Raw genomic sequence first — 22,823 nt, 5'->3', positions numbered from 1 at the left:
AAATAACAAATGCTGTGTAAATGCGGTTATTTTGAAAGAAACTTCTTCTTTTGAAATAACCCTTACTCCTCAAAAAATGAGGTTTATTGGTTATTTCGAAAGAAGGGGTTTCTTTCAAAATAACCATGTCTGCACAGCGTTTGTTATTTTGAAATAGCGGCGGTCTGTGATTATGCAAATGAAGTGCAGGAAATTCAAATCTGCGCTTCATTTGCAATTTTGCTCAGCTGCATTTGCATCCCTCTCTCAAAAGAGGGTGCAAGTGTAGACATACCCTTAACAGATTTATTAGGGCATGAGCTATAAAGGGTAAAATCCACTTAATCAGAAATTGGAGTGCAGTTTACATAGGCATTGGTATATAGAAGGACAACAAAAGAAAGAGGGTGCTTGTATAAATGAGGCTAATCAAGTCTAATTCAAATTAAGGTGGGGAAGATCTAGGTTGGATATTAGAAAAAACTGTTTTACTATGAAGGTGGTGATACTCTGGAATTAGTTGCCTAGGGATGTGGTAGAATCTCCATCCCTAGAGGTTTTTAAGTCCCAGCTTGAGAAAGTCCTCGCTAGGATGATTTGCTTGGGGTTGGTTCTGCTTTGGGCAGGGGGCTCGACTCGATGAACTCCTGAGGTCTCTTCCCACTCTATAATTCTATGAAGTCAGGGTGGAAGTGGCTCATTCACAGCAGTTGATGTGGAAATGTGTATATCAAGAGAGGGGAAATTGTCTTTGTAATACCTTAACCAGCTAAGATTCTTATTCAGTGCTAAATTGATAGCATTGAATTTGCAAATGAATTCCAGTTCAGCTGTCTCCCTTTGTAATCAGGTTTTGAAATTTAGATGGTCATAGTTAAAAATCCATATCCAGGGTGGTTCCGGCCACTGACTGGGATCTCAATCGTTGTGGCTTAGGTTTCCTCAGTATGAAATTTCAAGTAGATTTGCGACCCTAAGTCAGTATTCATTAAAGCAGTGTTCTCCAGGGTTCTGTGGAGCACCAATTGGGAAACACTGCTTTAAAGGGGCCCCGGGATATCCTAGGATCTCATTTGTTATGGCTTGCAACTTCCCCCAGGAGCATCCAAGCAGACATGAGACAAAAATGGATCAGGACCCAAGGGCCTTTATACACTTCCAGCAGCCCCTTGGCCTGGAAGAACACAAAAGTCTTTTGCTATAACCACATCAGGTAATTGGAATAAGGTAAATTAATCCATTAAGCAGTTTATCACAAACTTTAAAGAGACATCTTGACAATGACATTATCTCAATCAAGATTAATCTAAATGTTAATATTCCCTTTTGATCTCTGACTCAACAATTCTAGTGACAGCCAGGAGATGTCTGTTTACAAACATGGTTGGCATCTATATAAGTAAACACGTAGAACTAGCATTACTTCTAATTCCTAACAATACAGGTTTGCATTTCAAAGCTCTAGCCTAATAAGCATTGAGTGGCCTTAATTACTGTTTACATACTTTTTCTCACATGCCTAGGGTGACCGGCTGTCCCGTTTTTAAGCCTCCTGCCGGTGTCTCTACCTTTTTTTTTTTTTAATGGGCCAATTGTCCCATATTTTCTCTCTCCTTCCAGTGCTGGTGGGTCCTGCTGCTGGCCAGATCCTTTCTTGCCAGCTGCCCACCCCTCCAGTGGTGAGAATGTGTGCAGGCGGACCAGTGGCTAACGATGGGGTTGGGAATCCAAGGCTGGTGGTTGGTACAGTTGCAGTGTGTGGGGCCAGCCACTCCCCCTGCTGGTGGCTGCTGTGGTGCCTCCTCTTGGCCAGCAGGCCCCCTTCACCCGCTGTCCGGTTTCCAGCCAGCACTGGCTTGCTGCAGTGGTTCGTGAATGTGGGCTGGGGGTGGCTGGTTACGTGTCACCTCTGCTGCCCACCCATCGACCCTTTACATGCTTCCCCTCTCCCTGCCCTCTCCCTGCTGTGCCCATTCATACTCCCCCCTCACAGCCCTGCTGCTCCTCCATATCCCGTGCCCTGCTCCCAGCACTGTGTGGACAGCCAACCCCTGGCCGGATCATACAGCTCACCAACACCCTGGCTGGCAGGCTCCTTCCTTCCCTCACTGCTGCTGGCTGGGCTGGCACTCAGGGAAAGCGCAACTCCCTACAGCCCAGGGCACTGCCTAGCAGAAACCAAGCCCTGCATGTGCCAAAGCCCCGCACAGCGCTGGCCTGGCAGGGAGGAAGCTATTTCCAGCCTGTTTGTGCACCAACTCTGCAGGCTCCACAGCAGGCCCCAGGCAAGGGCATAGTCCCCTCTTCACACATTGTCCCCACTCTAAGTTCTGCCCCCAGGACATGTGGGTCTGCTCTGTCCCCTAAGCACCCTCCCCTGCTGAACCACTTTGGCCTGGTTCCTTGAAGCCCCTGCAGCCGGGTTCCCTGGGCCCTGGTACTCTAGCCATCCTTAAGGCTTAACCCCTTCCTGCCTGCACTGTAGCCAGGGAACAGGAGGTGGCTGGGTTATGCTGGTGGCCAGCAGCAGCCTGGGGATGTTATCTGCCTTTCCACACTGTGTAGGCAGGAAGGGACAAGCTGCTTCCAGCCATGGGGGATTGGGGAAGGGGAGGGAGGGATGAGATCACCTTTCAAGTACACAGGCCAGGTCATCCCTACCCCCATCCCCACCTCCCTGCACCTCCTCCCTCCCATAAAGTGCTGAGAGGCTGCACTGGCCATGCTCTGGTGTGAAAACTGACAAATTTATGACCTAGGTGCCCCCACATGTTGCCTTGAGAAGACACAGTACCGGCTACCAGGAGAGGCAAGTCTGTCCCAGGAGCCCAGCCAGGCATGGAGGGTGGAGAGTACTGGGCAGGTCAGTCACCTCCCTCCCTGCGTGAGAGAGCTGAATGGGAATGTGTGTGTGTGTCACAGCTTCCCGTGCATACCCTGTGCAAAGATAAGAAAGTAAATAGAAAAGACTCCAGCAACACTGTATTTCTTTTTAACAGGGGCTCAGCCAACCTGATGTTAATTAGACCATTTGTACTGCAGAGTTCTGATTGATTGCCATTGAACTTGCCTCAATATGAGTAATTTTACCAGGTGTTCTGTATTCAGCATAAGAAAACAGGGTCACCTTACACATTCCTTTACAGATATGGGTCATTTGGCCTGGGATTGTTTAACCGTTTCTGGCCATGTGCCCTGCTTGGCACAAGTTTTGTGGCAGCTATGGAACAGTGGCCACCTTTTAATCAGATAATGTCACAGTCCCTGCCTGACAATTCCCTCTACATAAGGGCATTCAGGATTAGCACAGAAATAGTGTTGCAGACTCTATGCTCCACCTCCAACCAACCATGGGAGGCGTGGCCGGGGAAATGGAGAGGGATAAAGAACACCAGGACTCCACTGGTCCCTCTCTGCTGGGTCACCCCTGTGGGCACTGGGAGCAAGTGAAGGCAAACAAATGGTCCTGTCCATATGTGTCACATGCACAGCTGGGTCTAATTTCTGCTCCCGTCTTTATACCAGCTCTAGCAGACTGTACAGGACTCCTCTGCCACTCAAAACCCAAAGCCTCATAAAACACATCTCACAAGCAAGCAAGCCATTTGTACAGCCGGAGAAATTCTGTATTTGATGAAGCCCGCTCCAGATGTTGAAAGGAGCCCATCAATGAGCTCCATTCAGTGTAGAGAAACAAAAGCTGCTAAATAGCCTCCCTCCCATCTGTGTTAGTTTTGCAGCCTTCCGCGGTCCAGGGGAGTGAGTCAGAGAGACCTGAATGATCGGCGCATTCATCTTCTTGCCAGCTTGTTCATTGAGCAGGTTGGTCTGCAAATGGCAACTCAGTGACTCCACAGGCTAGTCCAGGGCCAACATGCTTTTCTCATTTGCCCACGAAGCCTGTTGCATCTTTTGCAAAGGCTTCCTGTTGGAAGCCCTCAAGCCATCTTGCGGACAGGAAGAGTGTCAGAGACCCAAAGACAGGCATTAGCCAAACCTATTTCAGACCTGTGCTTCTGCCTGTGGGAATCCTGCTCTAGTGCCATTGTCATCTCAGACACCAAGAGCTGGGTAGAAGGACAAATGTATTGTAGTCAAGCAACTGGGGATGGGGGGGTTGTGATCTAAAGTTTGGGTCACAGTGGGGATCCAGGACAGCTCTCGTTATAGGGAGGACTGGAAACAGAATATCGTGGTGATTGCTATTGATGTAGGCAGGTTCTAATTTTCAAGGAAACTAAAAGGAGTTAGGTGCACATCTTTGGTTGAACTGCAGTGTGAGCTGGGTGCCTAAGGCCTGCAGAAGTCTTTGAAAATCTCAGCCCTATGGCACTGTAAGAGCACAATGTGTGAAAGGCATCCAGCCAATAAGCCGGCCCTGCCCCACAGAGCCCCAACTTTGCAGGGCAAGACAAACACCATGGGAGTGGGGAGGGATGCCTCAGGACCGGCGGGCAATCAGGTGGTTTTGGGAAGAGAAGAGGGATGTTGATTTGTCAGTGTGATTGGGAAACTGTCCCGAGTGCAAGGGGTAGAATGAAAGCAGGTGCACCTGGCATGGGAAAAACAGGAGGGGAGAGAGAGAGAGAGCAAACGTGGCTGTAGCTGGGATAGTCTGGCTCTAACAGGCCTTGATGTTAATTTTCTGCTGGGCTTTTTCACATGGGAAACCACTGAACTGAAGGGAGATTTCAGGAGAGATTGGAACTGACATTTGGTTGGAATTTGGCAATAGTTAAAGAGCAGAGCTGGGTTTCAGCACACAGAGAAAACCTGGAACAATCACCATTGAAATTACAATCCCAGTGCAAAGTAGTCTGAGCTACCTTCCCTCCCCACCGCCGCTCAGCAGGGATGTGCAATGGGGCAGCCCGGGCTAGCCATCACACACTGTGGGGGTCACACTGTGAAGCTCAGGAGGCCACACTCTGTGGCCACCACAGCATTGCCATAGATGCACTGGGGGACTGGGCTTCCCCAGTTCTGCTCCTCTCCTGCTTCTTGTGTCTGACTCCCAGCACCATCTCCCTGTCTCCCCCTATTGGGTTGTGCTCCTCTCCCCCAGCTACCAAAACCTGCAGCTTTCCAACCCCCTCCAGGGATAAGTTCCCCAACACCCCTGCTTGACTCCCTTCGTAGCATCCGAGCCTCCTACATTTTCCAGGAGAAGCTCCCCTAAAGCCGTCTGAGAAAAGGGAAGTGGGGTGTCTAGCGTCTGCTTTGGTAAGATAGGGTTTAAAGAGCCAGTTCAATATTGATGTGTAATTGTCTCTTTATCTGGGCTTATGACCAGCATTCCCTGTAAGCCGAGCGCTTGGCGGCCACTCAGGAGACACTCAAATGCCGCCCCGCGGATTAGCACAAAGCCCACAGCATGTGTTTCTACAGGTGGTGCACATCTGCACATGCTTCGATGCACATAGCTACATTTATGGAAAAAATCAGAGGGAACACTGCTTGTGACCCCTTACAGCCCTGGCCCCTGCACACCCTTTTAAGCACTGCCTGATCCTTGCCCCAACTACCAAACCCTAGAGCATGTGTCCATGGCAAGAGGTCTCCCACAACTCCCTTACCCAAGACCCATCAAACAGCCCCCTAGAAACCAGTCACCTGGGTACAAGGCTGTGTTCTGTGTGAAGGCTGAGTGATGACCAGCCACAGGGAGAGGCATCTGAGGCCTGAGACAAAACCCCTGGGAAGAACTAGTCAGCCTTCCACAGAAACACAGCTGATGCTGTCTGCGAGTACCTGCAGCCTGCTGCCAGGCATTTGCAGGCTCTGTCTTGCTGCTCTCAGCAGGGGTCTCCCGGCTGTCGGAGGCTTTTCCAAATGGACTAAACTAGGCTTCAGCAAATTCCTTCTTTCCTGCTTTCTGAGGGGAGCTTTGCAGATAGGGAGGCAGAACTGACAAGCCACCGGGTTCAAAGGCAATCTCCAGCAGCAGGGGGCAGCTATCTTAGCCCTGTCACGGAGCAGGGACATCAGAGTCCCTGCTGCCTCTCTGGAAGAGCCCCCTTCTGCTGCTGTAACAATGCCATAAAGTCATGTCCCTGCTGGCACACGGGTTCTTTTATGGAGCTCTCACCAAACCTTGTTTGGGGTATGTAAACATGAAGTGAGAACTGATCTGTCAGCAGACAAACTAAGATTAGTAAGAGCATGGCCCTTGCCCAGGGCAGCCAGCAGCTGACAACTCACCCTGCAAACTCAACTAGCAGCACATGGGGAACATCACGACTAGCCTCCATTCACCTACCCCTCGCATACTGCTGCTGCTCTGCTGCTTCCTGATGTTGCTTTGCTTATGCAGCCTAGCCCAGTAGCCCCTGATCTTCTTCAGTCCTGGGATTCCTACAGAGAATACAGCTACCTGCTGGCGTTGGGCCCAGGGCTCTGCAGAGAGCTGGGAGGTGATGCTGAGTCCTCCTTGTCAAGCTGTCCTGCAGAGGCTCAGGAGCATGAGTCCCAACCTCATGGCTGACTGGTAAGACGCAGGGTACAAACTCCAAATGGGCGGTGAGTGCCACGCTAAGGCCTTGTCTACACTTACTGGGAGATTGGCGTTGTGGGGATCAATCTCCTGGGGGGTGGATTTAGCGAGTCTAGTAAAGACCCACTAAATCTACTGTTGATCACGCTCCCATCAACTCTGATACTCCACCGGGTCGAGAAGAGAAAGGAGAGTCGATGGGACAGTTTCTCCCTTTGACCCCCTACAGTGGGGATGCTGCAGTAATTCAAACTAAGATACATCGACCTCAGCTACACTATTCAAATAGTTGGAGTTGCATAGCTTAGGTTGACATTGCCCCGAGTGTAGACCTGGCCTTACATTTCACCTATCAAGTGTGAATGCCTCAGGCCCTATAACAGCCTTAACATGAAGTCACTAGCAATCCCTCTGGTACTTTGCTTTATCTTTCTACCCAGGTAAACTTACCTTTTGTGACAGGTGGTTCCTCATACCAAGAATCACAGTCATAGCCCAGTCCCAAAGGACGGATTACTTACCCCAGGTCAATGGCACTTAGATCTCACACCAGAGATAATGCTTGTAGCCAGTCCTATAATTCAGCGTACACAGATTAAATAGGGAAAGTAAATAAAAGAGTTATTTATCATGTTAAAGCACAAATGATACACAGACACACAAATGAGTTACAATTTTCCTTCTCTTGCTCTGCCCCCACACCACCCTTTCCCCCAAACCCTGCTCCAACCTTGCCCCATCTCTTTCCACCCCTGTTCCGCTCCACACCAGGCCTGCCAGTAATCCCCCACATTGCTCTGGGCCCTGTGGGCTAACATCAGTGTGGGGGACTGTCCCTTCCATAGGATGGTTGGGATGGCCACCAAGAGGACCCCAAGGCATGGGACCCGGGGCAGCTGCCCCAACTGCCCTATGGATGGGTCAGCTCCGCTTCTATAATAAGCAAGCTGTATATATCCTTTAGGGCTACTAACCCAGGTGAAGCACTGGGGTTCTTTTGATTATATCTAGAAAACACCTCCTAGAGTCCAAGCAGCATAGAGATACCATTCCTTCTGGGGAGGGGTTTTCACTTCCTTCCCTACATGTGCCCTGAGTTCCAAATTCAGCTAATGGGAGGAATCCACTTTCCTGACTTACCTCCATGGCAAGGGGGGTGGCAGTGGGGGGGGGGGGGGAGAAGGGGAGGAAGAGCAACAGAGTCTTTGACCTCTTTAATGTTCCACAATGGTCCGCCTGGTGTCAATGGGCCTTCCTTGTTGGCTAATATGCAGCACTTCTGTGGGAGATCAGCACGTCACACTGCTTAACATCTCTTTCCCGTCTGGTGAGTTTGTTACACAGTGACAGGGGCTTACAATACAAATGCTTAATTATTACCTTACAATATGGGAGACAGATGCTGTAAGGAGATTAATGCAGGCAGCAACTCACAAGCACCAATACAGTCTAAATACTACACCCATTATTATAATTCTAATACCTATTTTAACAATAGGTCAGGAAGGAATTTTCCCTCCAAGTCAGATTGGAAAAGATCCAAGGGGGCTGATCACCTGCAGGTGTAAACTAGTGTAGATGGAGGGTTCTCTGTAACTCGCAGTCTTTAAACTATCATGAGTGGATGCATCCAGAGGTTAGGGTCTGTTATAGGCACAAATGGCCTGCGATGTGCAGGAGGCCAGACTAGATGAGAATGCTGGTCCCTTCTAGCCTTAAAGTCCATGAGTCTATAACAAAACTGCCACAGAGGTGAGCCAGACTGGATACAGTTATGTATTTGCCAGTGTTCATTTGAGACATGGGGACTCTGGCATGAGCTGCCACCTGGTCTGCCAGTGTCATATTCCTTCCCTGCATCTTCTTCTTCACCAGCAGTTGTTCTGCTGCTCCTTTCACAAAGGAAACTTGGGGGTAGGGATCTTTGCTGGGCTAGCAGTACACTGGGCTCTCATCCTCTCTTCCCCCTCCCTGCTCTGCTTCCCCTTTGCTTTTTTCATTTTGTGGGCAGTGACAGTGGCAAGGAGAAGTGGCCACGGAGTCTGAATTCCCTTCTCCCCCAGATGCAGTGTCTCTAGCTCCAATGAGCTCAGAGGCAGAGAAAGCGATGGGTGGGAAAGCTAGTTCAACCTTTGCACTCAGGGTGCCTTTATCCTGCAGGTATTCATCCACAAGGGACATCTTTCACCAGCTCTGAATCCCCTGAAAATTTGCTGTAGGAGGCGCAAGTGAGGGTTGAAGACAAAATCTATCCAGGGGGAAAGAGTTGAGACTGTCTTCTTGGAGTTTGTGCTCTGGGAGGCTCCATTAATCTTCAGACTGTAACGGAATCTGTTTGCAGACATACAGTCAAGCTCCAAGTTAATTGGAGGCAACCCTGGAAGAGAAGATAGCAGCTTATTGAAAACATAAAACCACTGGGGCATTTCCCACTTGCCAAATATCAGGATCAGAGACAATTAACTAGCAATTAATAATCTTTGAAATATCAGACTGCATCATCACAGATAGGCATCCTTAGGCTATGAACAGAGTAACTGGGTGAGGAGAGGTGAGATTTTCATTGCTTGCACCTGGAGTCATACGAACATTGCCTGGGGATATTCCATAGGCCTACAGACAGAGCTGAGCAAATAGCTGATTTTGCAGCTGGGGGGGGAGGGGGTTCAATCTGCAGAAATGCTTGTGACTTAGAAACCCAATTTCATTGACATCAATGGAACTCAGAGCTCCTAAGTTCCTCCATCCCCTTTTGAAAATGGAAGTCAAGACTTCTAAAACACTCAAGAATTGCTTTTGACAATTTTACTCCTAGTCTCTTATTTTGATGCCTAAGTGGGAGCCATGAGCTTTCAAAGATACTGGCGGGCTCCCTTCCTTGCTCCCCACTGCAAGAAAGAACAAATGAGAGAGGTAGACTGAATGGAGAGTAGATGTAGACTTTGCAATCAACATATTTCTCAAACGAGATAAAACGCTTGTGGCAATAAAGGCAATGAAAGATACATGATTGTTATTACTGTAAGCAAGGAAGTGCAGTAAGTATCTAGGGATGTCATGCATTTGGAACTAGAAGAGGAAGAATACAAAATGGTTCAGACTTTGGAAAAGTTTATGGCCCTGTGATCCATATTACAGCTATTGTCAGTTGCCAGGACCAATCATGTCCCATGCCCATCGCATCTCAGTATTTTTACTACAAGAAGAGATATATCATTGCTGCTAGCAGACTCTCTGCCTCTCCTAGACAACCCGGACGAGAGAGCCTGAATGGATGTATTGATGGCCTCTCCTGTGGTTTCTGGTAATACTCTGATTTCTCTGCGTTAACCGATCTCCTTGCAACTGACCACTAAGCGCAATGCGATCCATCATCTTCATCATCATCGTCATCACACTGAAGGCACCTTACATGGCCCAAAGCACTGGGGCAGGCCAGAGAGGAGCCAGCAGGGTTGTGTGGTGAAGGCTCCAGCACTTATTAAGGTTTGTGGCTTTTTCCAGCTTATTTCCATTTCCTGGCTAGTGATGCTTGCGGGATTTCCATTTATTTATGGTAATCAATCCTTGCAGCGTTGATGTTTCAAGGTCACCTTGGAGGCTTCAATGCACTTAGTCCTAGCCAAGGTTTAAATTCCCAAAGACTATTTCCCAGAGCCCCCCTGGTGGGAGGTGCTGTGACTTGGGGCCTCAGCCAGTTTAAATATATGTACTGGAGCTCCACTCTAGACAGTGCTAGCTGAATTTAAACCCTAGTTCTGGCCCTATTGAGTTTTGCCACTGACGTCAGTGGAACCAGGGCTTGATCTCTGTCAGCTTGGAAGGATGGCTGGGTGAGGGGTAAGCTAGTGCACTAAGAGTCAGGCGACCTGGGCGCTGTCCCTGGCTCCACCACAGGTACTCTGTGTGACTGAGGACAAGCCCATTGTGTGGCTATTTGCCTCTTTCACGCATTTCTGCACTTACAGATGGGGCATTAAACTCAGGGCCTGAAGAAGGCAGCTCACTGTGCAAGGCCTGAAATATGCTGTCTTCGGCAAGCTGCAGTTTCACAGCCTGGCACATGGGATGCCTCCTGTCTACACCCCCAAGAGACAATGAAGCAAGTCTAGATGATGGCCCGGGGAGAAACAAGTCTGTCAGCAGGCAGCAGATGGTGGGAGAAGTGCAGATTTTTTTTTCCAGAGTGACTCCCCATCATTACAGAGTGCAAGCAGTCCCTTGTGGAAAAGGCTCCCAGCAACACAAGGAGGGCACACTGGTCTGTTGGTACACAGCCCAGCTGTTGCAAGCTGAGAACACTAACAAATGCCACCTCTGCTTCTGCCCTAATTTAGCTTTCTTCAACAGAAAGGGACTATTATTTACACCTCGATCAGTGTTTCCCAATTGGTGCTCCACGGAACCCTGGGGAACAAAACTAGGGGTTCCGCGAGGAGCCGGCAACCGAGGCTAGACTCAAGGGGAGGAAGGGGCAGGGAATCAGCTCTTGGCTCAGCAGTTTTGCAGGGCTTGGGAGAGGTGCAGGGAAACGGGGCTCAGCTGTGCTGTGGGGGAGGCATGCAGGGAACCAGAGCAGGGCTCAGCTGGGCTGAGGTGGATGGGGGAGGGCATACAGAACAGACGAGCGGCTCAGCTGGGCTGTGAGGGACTGCAGGGAACTGATGCTGAACTTCCTTGGATTGTGGGGGATGGTTTTGGGGGAGGTGCAGGGAACCAGCAGGGGTGGGCAGATCAGTTGGGTTGCAGGGGATAGAGGTGCAAAGAAACCTAGTGGGGAAGGGGTGGGAGAAACCAGAAGCCCTGAAATGACCTCCCCCGGTCCAAAAATTCCTCATCTGGGACCAGTCAGGTCCAGAGGGTGCCAGATCAGGGAGGTCCAATTCCTACCCAAGTTCCCACCTTGCACCCTCCCTCGTAGCCAGACACCCTTCCCCCAATCTGTTCCTGCTCCTGCACCCTCCCCCTGGCCAAACACCCTACATCTAGCCTGCTTCTGCACCCTACCTACCACCCAGACCTTGACCCCTTCCGCCTCCCACCTCCTTCCCAGATCCTGCACCCCATCCTTATCCTGCTCCTTGGCAGCCCTGCCATCCACCCTAGCACCGCCCTGGCCCCAGCACCTTGCCTCACACCCCAGGATTCAGCACCACCCTGGCCCTGGCCCCAGCACCCTGCCATTCACGCTAGCACCCAGCAGCACCCTGTTCCTTGTCCCAGCACCCTGCCAGTCACCCTAGTGCCCAGCAGGACCATGTCCCTGACCCCAACACCCTACCACCTGCCTGACCCAGCACCCTGCCACCTGAGCCAGCATCCTTCCACCCAGCAGCACCCTTGCCCCAGCCCCAGCCCCAGCCCCCACTAGCACTCTGTCCCCTACCCCCACCAGCACATTTGGGACCACATTAGTGAAGCTTGGGGGTTTTTGGAGGAGTGTGGTTTTTTTTTTTTTTTTTTTTTTTTGCATCTCACTTGTGTGGCCCCAAATGACTTTTCAGTGGGTCAGCGACCTTAGACTCAAAACAGGTTCCTCACCCCTCTCATATATAAAGACAATGCTAAAACCTTTTGACTGTGTCTACACTGGGCCACTTATTCCGGAAAAGCAGCCGCTTTTCCGAAATAAGCTGCGAGCTGTCTACACTGGCTGCTTGCTTTTCTGGAAAAGCAATGATGATCTACTGTAAAATTGTCAGTGTTTTTCCAGAAAAACTATGCTGCTCCCGTTCAGGCAAACGTCCTTTTCCGGAAAAACTGTTCTGGAAAAGGGCCAGTGTAGACAGCACAGTAGTCTTTTCCGCAAAAAAGCCCCGATCGCGAAAATGACAATCTGGGCTTTTTTCCGGAAAAGCATGTCTACATTGGCACGGACGCTTTTCCGGAAAAAGTGCTTTTCCGGAAAAGCATCCTGCCAATGTAGACACGTTTTTCCAGAAATACTTATAACGGAAAAAAAACTGTTCCGTTTTAAGCATTTCCAGAAAAGGGTGCCAGTGCAGACGTAGCCTTTGAGTTTGACATATTTTATTTAAAAATGAAGCCGGGCCAACAAGCTCCCAATTGGGGCCAAGCCCTCATCTGGCTGCAGCATCATAACACTCCTGCACCACCTGACCCCAAAGCTGAGCCTGTCATACACTGGAACCTCCTGTCCTGAGCCTCTTATATCCCCAAACTCCTGCATTCCCACATCCTCAGTCTTCTGCCACAACATTCCTCCACCATCCACACATCACAAATCTGTGTCCTGAGCCCATCATACTCACAACCTTCTTGCCCTGAGTCCTTCACATATCCAGCCCAAACTCCTGCACCCTCACATCCACAAGCCCTGGCTTGCTCAGCACCCCAACCTTCCACCTGAGCCCAACACACCCCAGCCTAGAGCCCCCTCCCCAAGCCAACAGCCCCTTCTCCTGCATCCAAATTCACTCCCAGAGCTTGTACTTCTCACCCCTTCCCACATCCAAATCCCTCATTCCCACCCCACACCTCACTCTCACTAGGGTGAGACAGGTATAAGGGCTTGGGATAGCAAGTGATGGAGAGGAGGGGAACAGAGCGGATGAGGCCTCACAGAAGGGAGGTGGGGGGTCTCAGGGAAGGAATGTGATTTTCATGAATTGGTGGGTCTCTCTCTCCTCCCGCCCCCCCCCCCACCCTTTTTTTTTCTTTTTTTGCTTGACAAGCCTAGGGGTTCCTTGAAATTCTGAAAAGCTGAAAAGGGTTCCTCGGCCAAATAAAATTGGGAAACATTGACCTAGATGTTAAAACCCAGTGTGCTAACTGCCAGTTTGGTGATTGCTCTCTGCCTCAAACTTTTCCTGCATTTTGAATTGGTTCCAGGGTCCTTCTTCACTTCCTGTCTCAAACTGCTGGGTTGTGGAGCTACATGCTGGGGCCTTTAGCCCCAGAAGTGGCTGCTTTTCCCTGGGGTGTAGTTGGTAGGTCAGTTTGTCACTTGGGAAGTGCTATCTGATCTTTCTGTGCAGAAAGGAGTCATACAGATGCACTAGATTCATTTTTATCCTCTCTCCTGTATTTATTTACTGCTACATTACCATCGGCTATGGAGAGGCAAGAGAGCCGACGTAAGCCAAGTGCATTGTGCAGTGACTCACTGCATTCCTGCGATGGCTGCTTGCTGCAGACTACCCCTGCTTCTGTGATGTGCTTCTAAACGGTAGAGAACACAGAGGAAAAAGACTTCTCAGTTCTGAGCAGGGGATTGACTATGCACAGGTGTACCCATTTAAACCCAGTGGGCATTGGTGGGAAGAGAGACACCTGTATGCTCAAAGAAGGGGACAGACTTACAAGGCAGAGATAATAAGGCATTTTCAGTTGACCTGCTTTTGTGCCTATTTCCATCCCCACATCAACCTGAGTTAGTTCAGAAGCCATGCTCAGCGCACATACCCGCACCGTGCTGCTATACACAGTGGCAGCTGGAGCATGCAAACCGAGAGGGCTCACAATAGAGAGGGGCCCCTCCATGACACGGTGGCCCCTTTTACCTGACTCTGTCAGCGTAAAGGGTCTGAATATGGAAGTATCTGAGTCCTGCTCACTGCAAGATCCCTGTGGGGTAGGGTGAAAGGGCCTTGTGGAAAGAAGAGCTCAGATCTTGGCTTGCTACCAAAGGAGAATGTTCTTTCCAACATCTGAATCTGTGCAGCAAGGGGAAATTTCACCCCAGCACAAAGCCTGTGCACCACCTAAATCCCAGTTAAACCCTCAAGTCCCAGTTAAACCCTCCTTCTGCACAGGAGTGACTCTCACCCCAAATGTACCTCTTCCTCATTGCTTTATGGCCAAAGGGTCCACTGGGGAGCTGGTATCAACAGAAAGTATCAAGAAATGCCCAGGATTCCAGTGGCCCTTCAAAACCTGAACCCACAGCCCTTCTTTAGCTAGAAAGATCAAATGAAGGCAAGATGTGTCCTTTGCGGCACTCCAGAGTCCCTGATTTCAGACAGCAAATTCCTTGGGCCAATGGTTTGCAATGAAATCCTGCCCCATGGATGTTGATGGCAAAAATCCTGTTGACGGCAAAAATCCTGTTGACTTCAACAGAGCCAGGATTTTCCTCCTGACATTTTCACTTCGCCACAAAGCCCTGTGGGCACTGATGACTCTCCATAAATAAATAGTGAGGGACCAGTCCTTCTCCACAAGAGTCACTGCCTCATCTGTCAGCGACAGAAAGAAAGTTAGGGGGTAGGTTTCATTCTGGGCATTCTGAAGTTCTGGTGTATGCTGGACTCTTGTCAATGCTGGTTATCTTTGCTGGACGGTGGATTTTAAGTAAATGCACCAGAGGCTACTGATGGGCAGTGTGTATTTTACAGCTAAATATGTGAGGGAAAGAGAGAGAGAGAGAGACTAAATATGGAGCATTCCCTCAAAGGGTCAGAAAGCAGGACCCTCAGGGCAAATTTCCTCTCCAATAAAATGGCTGTCTGAAAAATATTTGGAGGAAAAAGAAAATACAACTTGACTATCATGCAAACAGGAGATGCTGCAGAAACAGAATTTAAAATACATCCCTGACCCCACTCCTAGGACCGGGGAAATCACTAAATCTGCCACCATAATTAATTACACAGCCACCTATTTATTCTGGGATTCTCTGCTCAGATGAATTCACACACATTTCCTCCCCAGTTTCCAGGCTGCTGAGCCATCCCTAATTACCATAAAAAATAAATAACTTTTGCTTCATATCACAGCAGAGAGGAATTTCTCTTTGTCTTTTGGGGCCTCCCTTGAAGACATCCTTCCCCCTGCTGCCTCATTCCCATGTAAACAAGTGCACTGAAACACACAGCCACACTGACACAGGGAAACACACAGACACCACCACCCCTGCTTACACGAATGAGCTCATTCTGCTACACAGAACTATCACACTACTGATTAACCCAGCAGAGTGAAACATGCAAACCCCAAACAGGCTCCCACCAAATCTACAATCCAGGACCAGTGGGACATGAAGCACAATTCACACACAAAAAGGAGAGATGGCACAAAAAACGTGATCCAGGAGACTGACAGAGATCGACTTTCTGCATAAACTACTTAGACTGTAAGCCCTTTAGAGCAGGGACCATCTTTTCATTGCATGCCTGTTCAGGGCCTAGCAGCACGGGGCCTTGACTAGGACCCCTTGACACTATCCCAGAGCCACTACAGAGACATCAAAGAGCCACTACACAGAGACTAAAAATAATAATTGTGTCTGAAACATAAGGGAGGAGGAATCAGAGGTTCCCTCAAACTATCAGGAAAACACAAATACTTTTTTAATCAAAAAGCAATAAGAGAAAACTGTGTCTAACCTCGAAAAGGCAAGAGAGGGAAGCAACCGGCCACCAGACCTGGAACAAAGAGGACATGGATAAAATCCCTAACATAGGCCAGACTTGTAGAGATCACCTGAACAGATTCTCAGACCCATACCGCCACTTTGCATTCGTATGTAACCCCCAATCCTCACTTAGTGAAGCACTAAGATTTTTCCTCTCCCCCGCTCCTCCCACCGTGGTAACTAACCTCTGATATAGCCTGTGGCTGGTAACAGTTGCTGGGCCCTCCTAATTCACAGAGATTGCCCTGGGTGGTAAAGGCAGCCCAGTGACTTGAAGTGGGATAGTTGACATGGCTGGGGCTCATGAGAGCTGTACTGGCCATAGGAGGTTTTCACAAGCTTCAGTGTAGATGGCAGGTCAGTCTGAGCAGGGTTAAAATGGTGTTAAAATGCTGGGCTATGCTACATCTCTCCCTGCTGGTATCCCCTGGACCTGTGCCTACAGGGAACGATGTGTCCTAACTTTGCAAGAGCAGGCAAAAGTTTTATGTCCTCCTGTGGAATCCTTACTCCAAATATTTAGCTTTCACTGAATGGGGGTGAGGGTCCTGTCCTTTCCACTAGAAGCCTGTGTGTTTGGCCACATGTCATACCTTGGTGTGCTGCCAGTGCCCCCACAGGTTGCATGTTATGCAAGTTTATTATCCCTGCTACCCGCATTTCTTACCCTGTAGGACTTGATCCAAAACTGTCCGGCAGCCACGGGCATCGACTTCGCGGAGCTGTGGAGCAGCCTCCTAGTCACAGAATAATGGGGCTTGAAGAGATCTCAGGAGGCCATCGAGTCCCTGGATCCCTCTCCTCCTACGCGCTTGCCCCGGCTCCCCGTGGCCCAGCAGATGCCCTGGGAAGCTCGCCGGCTCTGAGGTACCCCTGGGGCTGCCACGTTCACTTACCAAGGGGCTGCTTGGACACGGCAGCGTCGGGAGCGTGTTCTCTCGGGTGCACGGTCCGAAACAAACCCGGCAGCCGTTGCCAGCGGGGGGGTTCTTCTGGCAGGGACCCCGTACGGGGCACTTTCCCTCGGGCACCCCCTGTCCTAATTACCCCCCCCCCCCCGGCGGCACAGCTGCAGGGTGTGGTGCAGCGGGCACCGGCTCCGAGCAGCCGTGGGGCTCTGGGCGGGTTGCTGCTGCGCTCCCAGGGGGAGGCGCGCGCCGGCCGGCAGGGGGGCAGCGCGGAGCGCCCAGACCCCTAGCGCGTGCTCTTGCGCTGGCCGCAGGGGCAGCGGCCAGACGGTGCCGAGCGCGGAGCTGCCCGCCAGCCAGTGGCTCCGCTTCGCAGGCAGGTGCCTCGCGCTCCCCCCAGCGCAGCGCGCGCCGGGGCGGCCCGGGAGCCGGGCGCTGGAAGAGCCGGAGCGCGGGTCCCGGCATGGAGGCGCCGGGCGCTGCCCAGGCTCCCCGGAGAGGGCGCAGGGGCTGAGGGGCTGGGCCGGGAGCGCACACGCACCGCTGCGGCTTGCTGGGCTGGCAGGTAAGGAGCGGCACGCGGTGCCCGGCCCTCGGCAGGCTCCAGTGGCATCCCAGCCCCGTGCCGAGGTCCCTGGCTGCCTCCGGCGGGCGGGACCCCCAACCTCCCCCGTGCCTGGATCCGCGCGCCTCCCTCTCCCCGGGTGGGACTCCCAGCCCCCCTCCCCGTGCCGGGGTCCGCGCCTCCCTCCCCGCGGGCGGGGAGCCCCTATCCCCCCCTCGTGCCAGCCATGGTCTGTGCTTCTCAACCCAGCCCCTTCCCTCGTGTCCGGGGCTCTGCTATCCACCCCGAAGCCCCCCTCCCCGGGTCTGCACTGCCCCCCGTATCCCCGGGTCCACATCTCCCTTTCCCGGGTGGGACCCTCAACCCCCCCGAGCCAGGGTCTGCAGCCCCCTTTTCCAAGCGGGACCCCCAGGCTCCCTTGCCCACCCCGATCCCCCCCAGCTCCCTGGTTTCCTTCCCCCAGCCTGGGTCCGAGCGCCTCGCTCCTCCCGCCACCTTGCCAGAGTCTGCACCACCACCCCATGCCCGGGTTTGCGCCTCTCTCCCCCAGGTGGAAGCCCTCCGACCAACCACTGTGCCTGGGTCTGCACCCCCTCTAGCCTGGGCAGGACCCCTAACCCCCGATGCCTGGTCGCAACTCCTCCTCCAACCTCCCCTCCATGCCAGGGTCCCCCCCCATGGGACCACCTCATCCCCCATGACTGGGTCCCTGCTTCCCCTCCCCGGGTGGTGAGACCCCCCCCATAACTTCCGTGCCTGGATTCCTGCCTCCCTGCCCTCAGGTGGTGAGACCCGCATGCCTGGGACCTTGCCTCCCCTCTCCTGGGTGGTGAGACCCTCCCCAGGCCCATGACCAGGTCTCACTGGCAGTCTCAAGCACTGCTGCTTCCCGTCTAGAGCAGGGGTTGAGCAGCAGGAGGGGGTGGCTCTGGGCAGGGGAATCCTGCAGTTAATGCTGGGATCCCCAGGCAGGGGGTGGCGCTTCCCCATTGCACTGAGGCAGATGTGCATTTGCAGCTACAGGCATCTGAATGGGACCCCAGGGAGAGAGGAAGCCTTTTTGAGCTGAGGAGGGAGCAGGGATGGGGATCCCCAGCCTTCCGCCCAGGGATTTTGCAGAAAACCTTGAGCTGCTCATCCCCATCTAGTACAGCAGGCTGAGCACCTCTGCCCTGGCCCTGGGGCACCTGACTGAGCATTGGCATCAGCTCCTGGGAGACTGCTTTCTGCAGCTGGGACCAGAGAACCTCCTAGGGCCTGATCCCAAAGCCCATTCACATCAATGGAAAGCTAAACCTATTAGAAGCAATGGGAATCTTTCCATAGGCTTCAGCGCAACAGGCCTCCAAGGAATAAAGAGGGTGCCCAGGAAGGCAAAAATTGCTGGAGGGACCCTGCCCTCTCCCTTCCAAGACTGTGCTCATTAAAGGCAAACTGCAGCTGTTGGGACTAGGATCCCCGGGGCTTGTTGGGCATCCTTTGACAAACAGAAATCAAACAGGGTGAGACACCGGAGGACTCTGCAAAGGCACTTTGCATGTAATAAAATGACTGCTGAGAATTCCATGAGTGCTGCTGGACCCAATGTGCATTTCCCCCAGACAGCACCTGCAGATTTGTCTTCCCATACTAAGAACAGCTTAGATATTGTGGCCATATGTGTTAATGCAATCAGCACTTCTCCCTCCCCACACCAAAGGATGCCTTCACAAGTGACTTCCATACCTGGTGGATCGTAATTCACTTACTATGTAATCCTTTCTAGGATTTGTCTGCAGCAGTTTGCCAAAAACACCTTCACAGAATTTGCAGGAGTGAGCTAAAATGAAAGGAAGTGTGCTTTAAAACTAAAAAATACAAACTTTGCTAATTACTTCTGTTGGGGAAATTTGCTTTTAATCTCAGTGTAAATGGGAAGTATCCATGTACAGTATTGGGCAGAACTTCTAAAGCTGTTAATCCAAAACCCTCTATGCATTTACTCAGGGCTGAGGTTCGCGTGTTAAGCCTCCCAGCAAGTGTATCATACATAGTTAATTCTTCCCATTTTTTTTCGGAGAAAAGAGGGTTGGGCCATTTTAGAATAAATACATATAAATTGTATTAGAAACCCTTTGGAAAAAGTGTGTTGTCAAAGAAAACTCCTTTAGCATGTTGCATGGGTGTTCTTCAGATTATATATCTACTGCCTCAGACACCTGCTTCAGAAAGTGAATGTCTTCACAATTTTTTTTTGTTCATTTAAATGCACAGTGCATTTTTAGGATGCATTTATAATAAATTTGTGTGATTCTTCTTAAAACACTTGGAATGCATTATGTAAATTTAGCAAGAAGAGATGAGCATTATCCCAATGTATTTTTCCCATTAAGGTACAGAGTTTTGAATGAATGCTTTAAACTAATGGAGACATTTTGCAAATTTACATATAGTTCTAGACAGTCTCATTGGTATTCACTGTCCATTGTGCTGTAAAAAAGCCCTCCCCAAATCCATGAGAAAACAAAAGCTTATTTCTCCTTGTTTCGGAAGAAGATATTACTACAAGAAGTTATCACATCTGAAAGTAATTCTAAGATGGAACACAGCATTCAAATGCTTTTGACATCCCTGACTGCAGAAGCAAACCTCTGAGGCTGCACAAGTGGCCTGTTCCCCCCGCAGCCTGATCCAAAGCCCACTGAAGTCAACTGAAGTTTCTATTGTTTTCAGTGGCCTCTGGTTCAGGCGCTCCCTGCTGCTGCTTCCTGGGAAGCATGCAGATGCTCAGGAGTGATGTTGAGATATGTCTCTTTCCCACAGACTAACTGTAGCTTGAATTTACCAGCATCCTTCTGGAAGGAACCTGGATTAGTCATCACTTTGCCACGGATGGACTGTGAGGTAGTTATTCATGGAGATTATAGGTCATGAAAATTCCAGTTCTTTCCTTAAAAGTAACATCCCCTCCACTACCTCCCTATGTTAGTATTTTTTTTAAAGTTGATTTTGAAAGGACTTGAGAGGAAAGACAGTGTTGCAATTAAGCTCTGAGGCTTATCACAGATAATAGCTTCCTCCAGACATAGTGAAATGCGAACATTTGTTTTATGCACTGATGAGCATGTTTCTTTAAGGAGCTATGGCTCAGAGAAGCAGTGGAGTTAAAGAATGCCTTTGCCAAGCTGTTTAGCACAAATCTAGTATTAGACTCTCTCCCAGACCCTCTATTTCATACCTGTCTATGGATTTTATTCCTATGAATGGGCATAACCTGGGAAAGGGAAACTTCTAAAGTCCTTTTCAGCTTTTTTTGTGCTTGTACCTCTCAGTGAACAGACATTCCATTACCCACCTGGACAAAAAGGATCCTTCTGTAGCAAAAGCTGCAGGCTCCCTGCTCAACTTCAGACGTAGGCTATGTCTATAGGTGCAGTAGTGCAGCCATATCAATGGAGCTGTGTCCCTACAATGCATCTGGCGAGGATTCTGTCTATGCCAGGGGTTTTTGAACTACAGGTCATGACCCAGTACCAGGTCACTGAATGTCAGGCACTGGATCTCGTTGCTGCAAGGTGATCAGTGGGGGTGCTAAGACAGGTTCCCTGCCTATCCTGGCACTGCAGACTGCGCTGTGCCTCAGAAGTGGCCAGCAGCAGGCCTGGCATCTACGTAAGGGGCGGGGGGCAGAAGCGCTCATGGGGCTCCATGCACTGCCCCTGCCCTGAGCACTAGCTTTGCACTTCCATTGGCTAGAGCCTGCTGCTGGCTGCTTCTGAGGCACAGCATGGTCTCTGGTGCCAGGAGGAACAGGAAGCCTGCCTCAGTTCCTCTGCTGCACCATTGACTGGCAGCTGCTCAAGGTGAGCTTGCCCCAGCCCTGACCCACTCCCCCAAAGTTGAAGCTCTCATCCTCAGCCCCACCCCAGAGCCCACACTTTAGTCAAATTATGTTGGGTCACAGGCATCAACAATTTTCTTCAACTGAATCGTGAGAAAAAAAGTTTGAAAATCGCTGCTCTACACCAGCCGGAGAGACCTCTTCTGGGAGCACAATAAACCATCTCCACGAATGGGAAAAGCTCTCCTGCTAACGCAGCATTATGCTCATGAGCGTTTATGTCAGTATAACATGTCACTCGGGGAAGAAGGGCATTGTTAGTCACACCCCTGTAGGACATGAATTGTACTGACGTAAGCTGAAGTGTAGACCAGTGGTTCTCAAGCAGAAGTATGCACTGGTCTTTCGGGGGGGGGGGGGGGGGTACATCAATTCATTTAGCTGCTTGCCTAGTTTTACAACAGACTACATGAAAAGCATTAGCAAAGTATTTACAAACTAAAATTTCATACTATTCACTGAAATGTAAGTGCAATAGTTATATTCCAATTGACTTAGGTTATAATTCTATGGTAAAAATAAGAAAGGAAGCAATTTTTCCAGTTGTGCTTTGACACTTTTGTATTTTTAGGTCTGATTTCATAAGCAAGTAGTTTAAGAGACGTTGAAACTTGGAGGCCCACAGGAGAAATGAGACTCCTAAAAGGGGTACTGTGGTCTGGAAAGGTTGAGACCCTCTAGTTTAGATATAGCCTTAGAACTGAGAAACATAAGCAATCCCTCCCTGACTGACAAAACATTCTCACTGGATTTCAGAGACCAATAGAAGCTATATCCAGCCTCTCTCGGCCTTGATGTTTTGCCCAGTGACCTATGAACCCATTAGAAATCTAAAAATGTCCAGTTCTCAATGTTATAAAAAGCCCATGCCCTGGGGATGCAGTTGTGTAATGTGGTGGTGAGCAGCGCTTAGCAATGTGGCTGAAGCTGTCAAGGGAAGAGCTTGCATATTAACTTCCAATCGCAAACTCTTTGCTCCTTCCCTGTTGAAGAACAGGCTCCACACTCAGAGGATTAATAATTAACGGATATTACTTGATCTCACTCAATCCATTTCACAGAGCGAAATCATAGGTTGGCAGCACTTGCAGGAACCTCAAAGCCTCAGCACCTCCACTCTGAAGCCAGCAAGTTTTGGGATATTACATTGAGATTTTTTTTGAAAAGTAGTTCAGAGCCGGAAAAATACCTCATCAGCAATATCTCCTCTCCCGTGGTCACTGTGAAGTGCTGTAAGGGAATCTCTGTCTGATCAGCGTTCCAATCATTGTGCTGCACAGTAGCATTCGCTATTGTTTTGATCACTGCTCTTCTTTCACAGGGTATATGGCCTTAGCCTCTGTGTGTGATGTGTTTTGTTTCTGTAACTTGTGTGCTAGATGAGAAATTCACCATGTGACTGCACTTCTGCCTCACAAAGGGACTTTTTTTTAACATCACACTGCTCAAAACCATCAAGGGAAAACCCTGAGAAACTGTTTGTCCATGGGGAAATTTTAATCTCTGAAACTGAACTCCAGTCTAATATCTCTTGGCCAAGAAGCCAGCACTCTGGCCTCCTTTCCTCCCTCTGCCCCTCTCCCCCCCGAAGGACAACTTTGGATAGCATTGTGCGCATCTTG

At 50.3% G+C, this 22,823-nt stretch overlaps 1 protein-coding gene and 1 long non-coding RNA gene across 3 annotated transcripts in view; one reads left to right on the top strand and one right to left on the bottom strand.

Annotated features, from left to right (window-relative positions):
• Positions 1–227: 227 nt before the first annotated feature.
• On the bottom strand, positions 228–16,651 carry LOC112547338 (uncharacterized). The gene is made up of 3 exons (XR_003091064.3): positions 16,516–16,651; positions 15,820–15,858; positions 228–8,849 (listed from the first exon to the last, which is right to left on the bottom strand). It is a non-coding gene; the product is annotated as an uncharacterized LOC112547338 (long non-coding RNA).
• KCNS1 (potassium voltage-gated channel modifier subfamily S member 1) overlaps positions 16,577–22,823 on the top strand; it is a 27,782-nt gene continuing 21,535 nt past the window's right edge. Inside the window, exon 1 of one of the 2 annotated variants that reach the window (XM_006132259.5) lies at positions 16,577–16,715. The gene's annotated coding sequence lies outside the window, so the exon portion shown is untranslated. Of the gene's footprint in view, positions 16,716–17,183; positions 17,322–22,823 lie in introns of those variants that run through there. The other variant, XM_075901273.2, reaches the window with a different exon arrangement.

Source organism: Pelodiscus sinensis, chromosome 17 (genome assembly GCF_052426305.1).
Source record: "Pelodiscus sinensis isolate ZL-2025 chromosome 17, ASM5242630v1, whole genome shotgun sequence".
NCBI classification, from domain to species: Eukaryota; Metazoa; Chordata; order Testudines; family Trionychidae; genus Pelodiscus; species Pelodiscus sinensis.
This window is presented reverse-complemented; position numbering and strand designations above follow the sequence as displayed.